Source organism: Sapajus apella, unplaced genomic scaffold (genome assembly GCF_009761245.1).
Source record: "Sapajus apella isolate SASKATOON/1434 unplaced genomic scaffold, GSC_monkey_1.0 scaffold8, whole genome shotgun sequence".
Lineage (NCBI taxonomy): Eukaryota > Metazoa > Chordata > Mammalia > Primates > Cebidae > Sapajus > Sapajus apella.
In genome coordinates, this window is record NW_022436948.1 from 38,613,615 (window position 1) to 38,626,394 (window position 12,780).

The following is a 12,780-nucleotide window of genomic DNA, read 5'->3' on the forward strand; positions in this document are numbered from 1 at the left end:
GGGCACCAAACTCTGACACTATGCTGTATTCCTGTGTGCAGAGAACATGGCATGACAGGATGAATGTTATGCTTCATCAAGAATTAAATATTTATCTAACATTTCCAAGGCTTTTGGTCTTTACTTTAATTTTGTCCTATTCGTAGGTTGGATCTAGTCCAGTGCTTAGCAAAATGATAATAAATATAGAAGAAAAATTATCCCTGCTGCCGGCTATTTCTGCAAAAGCCACTTAGCTTTTCTTCCTGATTCCATTTTTCTTTATTCTTTCCTGCGCTCCACACAGCAGTGTGTGGAATGCATAAAATGCAAATCAAAGCAAAACCTGTCAGTGTCTCATGACCACTTTTGGACTGAAGTTCAGTGGTAAGTTGCTACCTTGGCATTCTGTGACACACAGGAATTGTCCTTTACTGACCATGCTACCTATACCACCTTTCCTGGCTCTTGATCTATAGAAGGCCTTTCAGTTTCTTGCTATAGCTCCTCTCATATCTGAGCCACATGCTTTACTGTGCAGGAACATTCTTTTCCCTCTCTTGTTAATTCCCAGAAAAAGCAGGAGTCATCTCTTGCTCCATCTATTGTTACTGCTTTTCCCAGCACCACACTGAGAAAAGCACCTGCTGTACTTGTCGGTATAAGACTGTGGAGGCAGTTATAAATGGTTTTCTCCTTGTAGCTCTGTTTTTAATAAGTTGTAATTAATGCTTAGTTCAGTACCTAATGTTAAGTTCAGTAAAAAATCATGTAATCTCCAGGAATGATTATTTTTATTTTGTAAAAAAGTTTGTGAGTATATAGTAGGTGTACATATTTATGTGGTGTATGAGCTATTTTGATACAGGCATGCAATGTGAAATAAACATATCATGGGGAATGGGGAATCCATCCCCTCAAGCATTTATCTTTTGAGTTGTAAACAATCCAATTATACTCTTTATTTTAAACTATACATTTATTATTGACTATAGTCACACTATTGTGCTGTTAAATAGTAGGTTTTATTCTTTCTAATCATTTTTTGGACCATTAACTACCCCCACCTCCCCCTCAACCCCTCTCCCGCCAGGACCGTTCCAGCCTCTGGTAACCACCCTTCTACTCTCTTATCTCCATGAGTTCAATTGTTTTGATTTTTAGATCCCACAAATAGGTAAAAATATGCAATGTTTATCTTTCTGTGCCTGGCTTATTTCACTTAATATAATGATCTCCAATTTCATTCATGTCGTTGCAAATGATGGATCTCATTCCTTTTATGGCTGAGGATCAGCTGAGGTCAGGAGTTTGAGACCAGCCTAACCAACGTGGAGAGATCCCGTCTCTACGAAACCTACAAAATTAGCCTGGCGTGGTGGCTCATGCCTGTAATCCCAGAGGCAGAGGCAGGAGAATCGATTGAAGCTGGGAGGCAGAGGTTGCAGTGAGCCAAGAATGCACCATTGCACTCCAGCCTGGGCAACAAAAGCAAAACTCCGTCTCAAAAGAAAAAAAAAGAAAATCGACTTTTCTCTTCCCTCACCCGCCCCACCTCCCGCTGTCATCTCTCTGCTGCAGTCTCCATTCCCCCCAACTTTTTATGTCCTGGTCACTGCCTAGAAACAGGATGATCTTTACTACATCCCAGATTCCAGCAATTTAATCGTGTTTAAGTAAAGTATGCCTCTATTCAAAGATTTGATAAGGCTTATCAAAATACAAATAGTACAAATGATCATAACAATAATGGTGAGAAAAAGCAACAGCCAGTGAAGATATACTTGGACAAAAAAAAAAAAAAAGATGGAAAGAAGAAACAATATGACACTGGGGAAAATGTTAATAGGTTGCTCTTGGCATGTTCGAATAATCTGTGCACTGATTGTCATGAAACATACAACCTCAATTTTCCAGCAGCCAAAGTAAATAAATATAGAATTTCACCTGGGGATGGGGGAGCTTGCCAAATTGTTTTAGTGCATTAGCCTATGAGGTCCAGGTTTACCTCTTTTTGCCTAATTCACCGTAATCTTTTGCGAAGCAAATGCTATTTAAAAGATACAGGGACTTTCTTGAAAGGTCAAATAAAAGAGAATGTGTTAGATAATTAAACTGTTGTGGCTGGTGATTGGACATCTCTGACTTACACACCTTAAAGAGTATGGTACTATCAAGACCAAGGAAATGTTTAAATTACTACAGAGTTTTTGCTTCTCTATGACTTTCAGTTTTAATGTCCTATTCAGTAAGTGTGGAGAAATAATTAAAGGCCATGGCTCTTTTTTGACAAACTATAAAGATGGTATTTTTATCTTAAATTTCAGATGAAAAATGTCTTGCTTTTATTTTTATTGAATTTGCAAGTTAATCTCAAATAGCTCAAAATAGAGCTAAAAGGAAAACTTTAATTATAGCTTAAGAATTTGAAGGCAAATTTTCCTAACATGGCTAACCAGTTCATCATTTGGAAGTTGTACATTCATCATGTCATTAAATTCCAGCTAACCGCAGCATTATCAAATATCAAGTGTAAGTTAATTTGAGATGCGAAAATCAATTTTGTTTTCCAAAATTGAGGGTTATTCTAAAGGATAGTATTGCAAAATATAAAATTAATATATTTTCTAGTGAAGGAAAATCTGAGCAGACAAATGAAAGAGATGTGCAGCTTGTTTATTCCTTCATACCTGTAGCATAAAGATAACTGGTTGTTGTCTTTAGCAGTTACATAACCAAACAAAAGAAAAATAGGACCCCAAATCTTTAGGCCACCTACATGGCACATTGAATATTAGAACCACCTGGTTGAAAAGTATGAAAAATTATCACTTTAGAAGCATTCTAGTATGTGATATAATTTTGAAAAATGAAATTTGAACTATTATCAAGACATTTTATTTGCATTTTACTTTGTTTGCATAAATGAAAACACCAAACAAATACAATGCTTAATTAAATTTTGAGATGACATAGAGGAAGGAAATATGTAGTCAATGCAAATTGAAATGACAATTTTAAAGGGTAGTAGAAAACCCAGTCACCAAAGGGGATTTAGAGGGCTAAATTTTAATTTGGAATATCGATCAGTACTAATTAAAAGGCAAAATGAACTATTCAATGCTTTTTTCTAGTTCAAAAACAACTTGGTTACTTATTTGACCCAGGTGAATTTTATATAGTTTCATAAATAAGGTTATCATCTCTCAAATTTGTTAGAAATATGCTTTTAGCATGCTATTAATTTTAATCATTTTTTCCAGCTTTCAATTATATGGATTATCTTTTATAAATGTTAAATTAATGAGTATCTTCTCAATTCATCAATGTATTTGATATAAAATGTTCTTTCTTGTCCCCAAATATTCTCTTTTTATATGAGAAAATAAAATTATTATAACAATGCAGGGTATTTGGCGCTATGGCTCTCACTGAAAATAAACACATAATGGTATTTATTGCATACTGAAGACTAAAGAGATTGAACCTTAATAGTTTAATAAATCCAGACTTGATGTTATATTATGTGTGTATAGGGAAATATATACATATATATTTATGTATATATACATAAATATATATGTATATTTATGTACATATAAATATATACATATATATAGATATATATATATATATCCTTTCCAGTATTTGAGCAATCAGAAAATGGTATATACATAACTACAATGATGACATTACCTATGTACATGAATTGTAGAAAATATTCATTTCTCTGGAACTCGATTCTCAAATATTTCAGAATTTTAAATGAAGAAAGTCTGTTAGAAAGGTTTTGGCAAATTTATTTCATTCATTACTATTTTTTTTTTAAGAAGGTCACTTACTTTTAGATTGCAAGCACCCTCTACTTCAGACAGGATACTTTTAAATGAGTTAATGAAATATTATTTGTTAAAACTTAAAATAGTTATATTTTGTAGGTTTTACTATACTTTGCCATTTTTATCATATGAACTAGTTGACGCTGCAACTATCTAATGACGTAAAGTGATCTTTCTTAAAACATAAGGCTTCTTCCTCCCCCATGGACTGTTAAAAACTGTTTTTTTCATAGTCACATAAGGATTTTGAAACTGGTTTCTAATGAATTTCATGTGTATGTTCTTGAAGTTTAAAAAATTACTTTTGAATTGACAAATAAAATAATATGTATTCAAATTTATTTAAAATTCCATATGTACAACATGAGGTTTTGAATTACATATACCTTGTGAAATGGCTATATCTATCTAATAACAAATGCATTATGTCATATCATTATTTTTGGGGTAACACAACACAATTTCCAAAAGTTTGTATTTAGGTAATACCCTAAATGATGCCTTTGTTACTTGTTGATTATCTTGGTGAAAATTTTTCTGCCTTTTAGGACTACCTGGAAAGACCCTCAACTCTGCTTTACTTAACCTTCTAATTCTTTAGTTTAAATTACTGTAAATAGCAATGATGGCATAATATTTCATATTGATAATACTATAAATTACAAAGATAGTTATTTGAAATTACAAATGTAATATTACATATTGGAAAAACACATAGGGAATTACAATCCTGCACAGGTCAAATAATATTCCTCTAAATAAATTGAGTAATAACAAAAACAAACTTGATCCTATAGACATACATATAAATCTGCTCTTTAAATAAAACATCTAACTGTTTTGTTCTCAGGTAAGGGTAAACTTATTATTATTTTTTTAAATCAATTGTCTGTTGAGTAGCAAAGAAAGAAAGAATGAGTAAAAGAGAATGTAAGAGCTATACACACTATTTTCTCTGACACAAATTTATTAATTCTATAATGATAATAGAAGAAAATATTTTAATGGCAATATATTCAATATTTAGGAACAACCTCATGAGAGAAATATAAAAAACAAATCTTCAATTAAAAATACCTAGAAAGCAGCAAACCTAACAAATCTATAAACTCTGTTTAAAACCTTATTTATAAGAAAATTTAAGCATTAAATATCTTCACTGTTGTAAATAGGTATTGAGGGAAAGAAACAAATATTAAGAAAAATAATCAAAACTTTAAACCTAAATAGGAAAAAATAAAGATTAAATTAGAAATCAACAAATTGTAAAGCAGACTTTAGAATTTATAAAGTCAGTAAAATAATCCATACCTTTAGAATCACTAGTTAATCCAATTAAGAAAAGAAAAAAATTATTAATATACATAACTAATCAAGGAAATTAATTGCCAATGAAGAAGAAATCAAAAGAATAGAAAGGAAATGCATTTTATATTTCTAGGCATAGGTATTTAAAAACCTATATGAAATAAATACACTTCTCTGAAAATATAAATTATAAAACGGTATTTATTAGAAAATGCAAAAATTACAGATAATGTGATAAATTTGCCATTTATTATATATCTACTCCTGGTATCAAAATATAAAGAAACTGATCCATTTTAAAACTGATTCCAGGCACGTAAAAAGAAACAAAGCTTCCCATTACTTTTTATAGTGTCACCACATGAATAGCAAAGTCTTATAAAGACAGCACAGAGAAAGAAAATTGCAGATCAATTTTACTGAAATATTAATCAGTTTTACTGCAATATTAATGCAAAAATCCTAAATGAAATACTGGCAAGTATTATAGAGTCATGTATTAAAATAATCACTAATCTTTACAAATTACATCATTAGTAATAATTCAAATTTGGTTTAACATTAAGAAATCCATCTATATAGCTAACACTTTTAATCAGTTCTTTGACCTGTTAGTGTGTGCATCTTAATACATATAAAGTAGATATTTGAAAATTGGCAAACTCCATTCAAGACAAAAAACAAAATCTGCCTAAGAATATATATATGAAAGGCCAATGCCTCAATTAGTGGCAGCACCCTTGCAGTCTACCTACTAAAATTGGTGGAATTCAGGCAATAAGAAGAAAAAGAAGAAGTAGGGAAAGAAAGATGGGGAAGAGAAGAAGAAAGAGTCAAAGAAAGGAGGAAACAAAGGAGGAGTAATTGGAAAAGGATCCTAAATTGTAGAACTTCTTGAACAATTGGGGCAGCTAATGCCAATTATATTGTACAAGAGGTGAATGTGTCATCCTTTCTTGTTGGTATAATTAAAGATAAGACCATCTAAGAGAAATGTGTAAAAAAAGAAAAATGCTAGAAATAGGTACAGATTCAGTAAGGTGCAAATGTACAAATACAAATTCAAAATTTAATACCTTAAAAACCATAGTGGGAATATAAGTGATTTAATTGTAAGAAAAAAAAAAAAAAAAAAAGAAACCGTAGAGAGAAATAGCAATGTAGTATAAACTTTCGAGGAATTCAAGTATACAATTAAGTAAATAAGAAGATACATTTTAGTGTTGGTTGCTATTATATAAGAAGATTCATTCTAGTGTTGAAAATTTTATGTTATAAAATATCATCATATAGAAAAAAACTCACATGAAAATATTTATTATCCTTAGTTTGTGACTCTGTAAAGGACACAGCAATCAGCATTTTATTAAATACATATGATTTCCACATAACTGTAACTCATACTAAAATATTTTTTCTATTTTAAAGTAATTGGTATACCTCAATATAAAACATCTTCTCTTTTAAATGTTTATGTATGTATAATAAATTGAGTACTACTTATTTTAGTAAATCAGTACAATTAAATGCATATTATAATAGAATAACCTATATGAAAATGTCCTGGTCTCATCCTGTCAATATGCTTTGTTCAGTTCTAATTCATGCTCATGTTGCTTTACCCACTTGTTGCCATGGTCACACACAATAACTTACAATATTATAGAAAGTTAATTATTTTATTGTCAAAATGAAAAAGTCATTTACAAGCATCTTGAAATTTTCCTAACATGTAATTAACTCATGTCAGTCTATTGATACACTATATTTTTTGAGTCAATTCTAATACTTTAATGGTAAAGTACATAAATGGAAATTTATGTATATTAGGGTGAAAGAAGTAAACAGAGGGAAATAGTAACATATGAAATATGTCATACAGCTACTGCTTGGGAATGTATGCAAATGTCTATCTATATATACTTTTTTATATTTAATTACTAATAACTAATAAGCATCTTGCATATGATAAACTGTTAGAATTATTATGTATATCAATCCGTCTTTTAAAAGTTTTCTAGATAAGAGAATAAGAGAAAATTGTGGTACCTATTTTCTCATTTTGCTGAAATTATTTTGAGTTAGAGGTTAAAGACAGGTAACGAAAAAATTATGATGAAATAGGGAGAAAATATAATTGAATGATAGTTCTGAGCTCCCAGTTGTTAAACTTCCACCTCTTTTTTCCTTTAGGCATGAAAGCTAGCACAAATTTTGTTAACCACAAGCCAACACATTATCCTTCTCAGCAGAAGTTTCAAAGGTGCAGGGAGGTGGAAAACCTAACTGGACCCTTTCTTTGCCTCTGAAAGTAATTTCTAAAATCTTAACCTTCTGAATTCAGTCTCTGGCATTTTATGATAAGGTTAACACTTAGGGAAATCATGTTTTATTCATATTTAATAACAATTAATATGTCTTTGCTATATAATCAAGATAAAATAGTCCAGTTTCCCAAAGTGTTATTTTTTATAATAAGGAAAACAGAAATTACTAAAGATTCAATTAGGGGCTAACACAACTTTAAATTCAACAAAAGAATTATTTTAAAACTTTCACTGATTTTCTTTTATAAATCTGAACTTTGAGAATATTTAGAGAGAAAAACAAAATTTCACTTGTTTCAAAAGAAGAAAATCAATCCAAGAGAAAAATACAGTAATTATTTTCTAACTGCCATATATCAAACATTTGTGCTGATTGCTTTAAGCTGCCCTCCAGGCCCATTTCTGTGCCATCTGTGCCATTTCTATGCCATCAAGCTAGTGGGGGTTCATACTACTATGGACAAGCTGGAATATATATATATAATATATATATATAATGTATATATTATATATATAATATATACATAATAGATATATTATATATATATATAAATATATCTATTATATATATTATATATATATATATATATTTATATATATAAATATATATATATATGTGTGGGACAATATGTCACAATAACATAAGTATGGGACAATCTAAAAATTATATCCATTTGAGTTCTCAAGAGTTCTATGATTTGGTCAAATAGATGCTATTCCTATACTTCTAGACATGTTTTGCTAATTATTTATGCAATAGCTCAAAATTGTTTGATTTCTGAAGGAAAGCTGTAAAACATTTTTATTTAGTCATAAAGTATTTAGCAAGTACTCTTAGGAAGAGAAGTATTTCTTGGCTGCCCATGGTGGCACATGCCTGTAATCCAGCATTTTGGGAGGCCAAGCCCAGGATTGGAGACCAGACAGTGAAACCTGAAGAAACGAGTCTCTACCACAAAATACAAAAATTAGCTGAGCATGGTGATGTGCATTTGTAGTCTCGGCTACTCGGGAGGCTGAGGTAGGAGAGTCGCTTAAATCCAGAAGCAGAGGGTGCAGTGAGCCAAGATTGCACCACTGGACTCCAGCCTGGGTGACACTGGGAGACGTTGTCTCCAAAAAAAAAAAAAAAAAAAAAAAAAAGATTTCCTCTGTGTGTTAAATTACAATTGGCTTATATTGGCTTAGGAAAAATTATGTTATGTGTACTCTTTAAAACTACTTTTTTCTTTTGAAACAGTCTCACTCTGTCACCGCCCAGGTCACACAGACTAAAGTTCACCTCCCATGTTCAAGCAATTCTTGTGTCTCAGCCTCCAAAGTAGCTGGGACTACAGACATGTACCACATGCCTAGCTCACTTTTGTATTTTTAGTAGAGATGGGTTTTCACCGTATTGGCCAGGCTGGTCTCGAACTCCTGACCTCAAGTGATTTGCCTGTCTTGGCCTCCCAAAGTGCTGGGATTACAGCACTTTGTAATGGTCACCATGCCTGGCCAAAACTACTTTTTTTTCAATACATCACTTCAATTCCCCTTTGAAAACTTTTAATCCTATTTAATTATGTTGCTTCTCAGAGCAATATACTTCCTTCTGTTCTATATCAGTGATGTACCTTGGCTTAAGATAGAAATTCATCAGTGTAGGCATGGCTAAGTAGTCACTAATAATAATTTTTAATAGATTAATCACTTCCTATGTCTACAAAAAATCTGTGGAAAATATATGTATTGGGTCAACGAAGATCCCATTTAGCCTAAGATGTAGTTTTAAATAAATGATGTGCTACTCACTGTAAAAATTTCTCACTTAAAAAATCTTGGATTATTCTCTCTGTAAGCATATTGTCCACTGTAAAAATTTCTCACTTAAAAATATTGGATTATTCTCTCTGTAAGCATATTGTCCACTGTAAAAATTTCTCACTTAAAAATATTGGATTATTCTCTCTGTAAGAATATTGTCCTCCGGGTTCATCCACGTTGCAGCAAAAGGCAAGGTCCTGTTCTTTTTGAGGAGTAAATAGTATTTCATTGCATATGGCTACCACAGAATAATCTCACTTCTATGTGGAGTCTTAAAAATACTCATCTAAAGAATTAGACAACAAAATAGCAGCTACCAGTGGCAGGGGATAGGTAAAGAAATGGAAAGATATAAGTCAAAAGTTAAAAGTAGCAGACGTATAGGATGAACAAGTCTAGAAACAAAATGCACAACATAAGAATATAGGCAATATAACTGTACTGTGTATGGGGTTCATGCTAAATGAGTAGATTTTAGCTGCTCTTGCCACACACTCAAGAAATGGTGACTGTGAAATAATGAATGTGTTCATTTGCTTCACAGTACCATCTATATGCATTTTTACTATCTATATGCTTCTTATAATATCAAGTTGTATACCTTAATTATGGAAAATACGGTTGATTTTTTAAATATATTGGATTAGTTTGAGAGAATGCACCTTTACAAACACACATAATTGTCATTTTAGCTTTTTGATTATAAATACACATACACACAAGCATGCACTTAGAGAATGTCCTCATTTTCTGAACTACAAATGGTTCTTTAGTAAATGTAACCTAGGTGATTCAATAATATGATTTTAAATGACTGTAAGCCTCAGTTATTCCTTGTTCTAATTTAATTCAGTTTTCATGTTTCCCACCATTAGCCTATTTCATAGGTTAATACTGTGTTTTTTTCTCTCTCTCTCTTCTTCTCTTTTAAACATTTTGTAATGACTCAAACTTTAGAGGACTTCTTGACAATGAATCAATGTCTGAAAAACTTGACAATTAGATAGCATGAGCATTGACACAAAAGCTTAAACTTGTTTGTAATATTCAAATATTTTGCCTGTTTATCACTATAACCTTGCATTTGTCAAAAACGTAAATGATTACCTATTTCTGCATTTTGAGTAAAAACTGATACCTTTACAAATATGCCTAATAGTCATTTTAGCTTTTTATTATAAATGCATGCACACACATGCACTTAGGGAATGTTCTCATTTTCTGAACTACAGATGGTTATTTAGCAAACGTAACCTAGGTGATTCAATAATAATATGATTAAAAATAACTCCAGGCCTCAGTTATTCCTTGCCCTCATTTAATTCACTTCCATGTTATTTGGCTTACTTTTCACAGAAAATACGCATAAAAGTTGGCAGAATCAAACATAATATGAACGTTTTATTGTTACGTTGTTAGTGACATTGAAATATCCATATATAAGTGTTTTTTTCAGTTACCTGCACAACTGAGTCTTCACTTCAAAGAGGTAAAATATATAACAAAAACAAGAAAATTATTCCTCTGGTTGAGAGCTTCAGGGTTCTGGCTTTTTACACTTCATTTTATCAAGTGCCCCTTTCCCAGTTTGTGTGCTATGGCAAATAGTAATAAAAGGGGGAAAAATGAATATCAAAAATGCAACCTGCTATACACATTGAAAAAAATGTTAGCAGATATTGAGAAAAATTTTTTTTTCAAATGCCAACATGTATAAACAAATTTAACACAACTAAGTTTGTACACACTGCCCTGTAAGTTATATCACTCATCCTGTGGTCCGTTCTCTTAACAGATTCCAGCATAGAAAAATCCAAAATTAAAAAATGGAGGTCTCCAGAATGAGGTTTTTTTTTTTTTGTTTTTTTTTTTTTCAACTTTTAATAGCATCACTTTTTTCTTTTCTTTTTCTAAAGTTCTGGGGCACATGTGCAGAACATGCAAGTTTGTTACATAGGCATACGTGTGCTACGGTGGTTTGCTACACCCATCCCCCTGTCATCTATGTCAGATATTTCTCCTAATGCAATCTCTCCCCAATCTCCCCATCCCCTGCTGTCCCTCCCCTCACCCCTCCCCACTCCCGACAGGCTCCTGTGTATGATGCTTCCCTCCCTGTGCCCATGTGTCCTCATTGTGGAAGACAGTGTGGCAATTCCTCAAGGATTTAGAAATAGAAATACCATTTGACCCAACAGAAATCCTATTACAGGGTATATACCCAAAGTATTATAAATCATTCTACTATAAAGACACATGCATATGTATGTTTATTGCGCCACTGTTTACAATAGCAAAGATTTTGCCTTACCCTTAAAAAGAATGCAATACCTATCTTCCATGGCTGTAGTTTTTCTGAATGTCTGTCTCTCATTGTAGATGATGCTGTTAATCTGGAAACAGCTTCTTTTTAGACTACCAGCTCTCTCTTAACTTCAGCCCTAATCTTCACTTTATCACTTTGACATGGAACAGTGTTCAGAAAAATTATGAAGAATTCAAGGTTTGATTTAGCTCTTTCTTTTTATTCCCTCTAACTCTTTAATTACTGTGAAGTAAATGTATTAAGCACTCTCCACATTCTGTCCATGCTCCCATTTCAAGAAAATTCACCCTGACTTTCCTCATTCACCCAGAGTTCTACTTCCAGCTTGCCAAAGAAATATTTACAGTTTGATAAACTGAATCACATTAATATGTAAATGTGACAGTGTTCACCTTAAGATCTTCCTTTCCCCAAATAGCTGCAGTGAGATGTAGCCATTGGGAAGCAATGCCTCCTTTCCATTGTCTATTTGACCCCACCGTAGTAGGTTGACCCCTTTAACAGGTATAAGCTGTATTACACAAGTTCTGACCTACTTTTCATTGACAAGGGACAGATCAGGTCTCCAATTTTATCATTTCAATGTATGCATATTCATGTTCTGAAATTTATAATTATTTACTTGTCCTTGTTAGAGCACAAGCAAGTGAGAATCTCTATTGAATCTCTATTGCTGAGTAATACATTGGAATGTTCAAAGTGAGCAGTAATTGAAATGAAAGACAATTGTATTCCTACCAAGAGATACTTTATGGAGATTAACATATCACATCTTCAGGTACAAACTGAAATTATCTCAGGCCTGAAGTCTGCATAAATTAATACATTATTGATAATTTGGAACAAGTATATATGTATTGTTTTGCCATTAATACATTGTATCCACAATCGTGCATGTTCTGTAAATGATAAATCTATAAAATTTGGCTTTATTAGTACCAGCAAAACTTTCATCACATTTGAAGCTTTTGAAGATATTTCTGCTACCAAACTTATTTAAGATTATTTGCGTGGTCTTGAAATATTGACTTACCTATGTTGAAATCAGAATAAAAAGAAAGGATGCTCTATTAGTGTCAGTTTTCTTAATAGTAGTCTAGATTATTAGCTCCCACTAGGATCTTAAACATGCATTTTTACATTATTATTTTTTTTTCTTGAGATAGAGTTAACTCTGTCACCCTGGAGGGAAGTG

At 31.9% G+C, this 12,780-nt stretch overlaps 1 protein-coding gene across 5 annotated transcripts in view; it reads left to right on the forward strand.

The window, feature by feature from the left end:
• The window catches only part of CADM2 (cell adhesion molecule 2), a 1,064,920-nt gene that overhangs the window by 1,014,446 nt on the left and 37,694 nt on the right, over positions 1 to 12,780 (forward strand). The window lies entirely within an intron of this gene.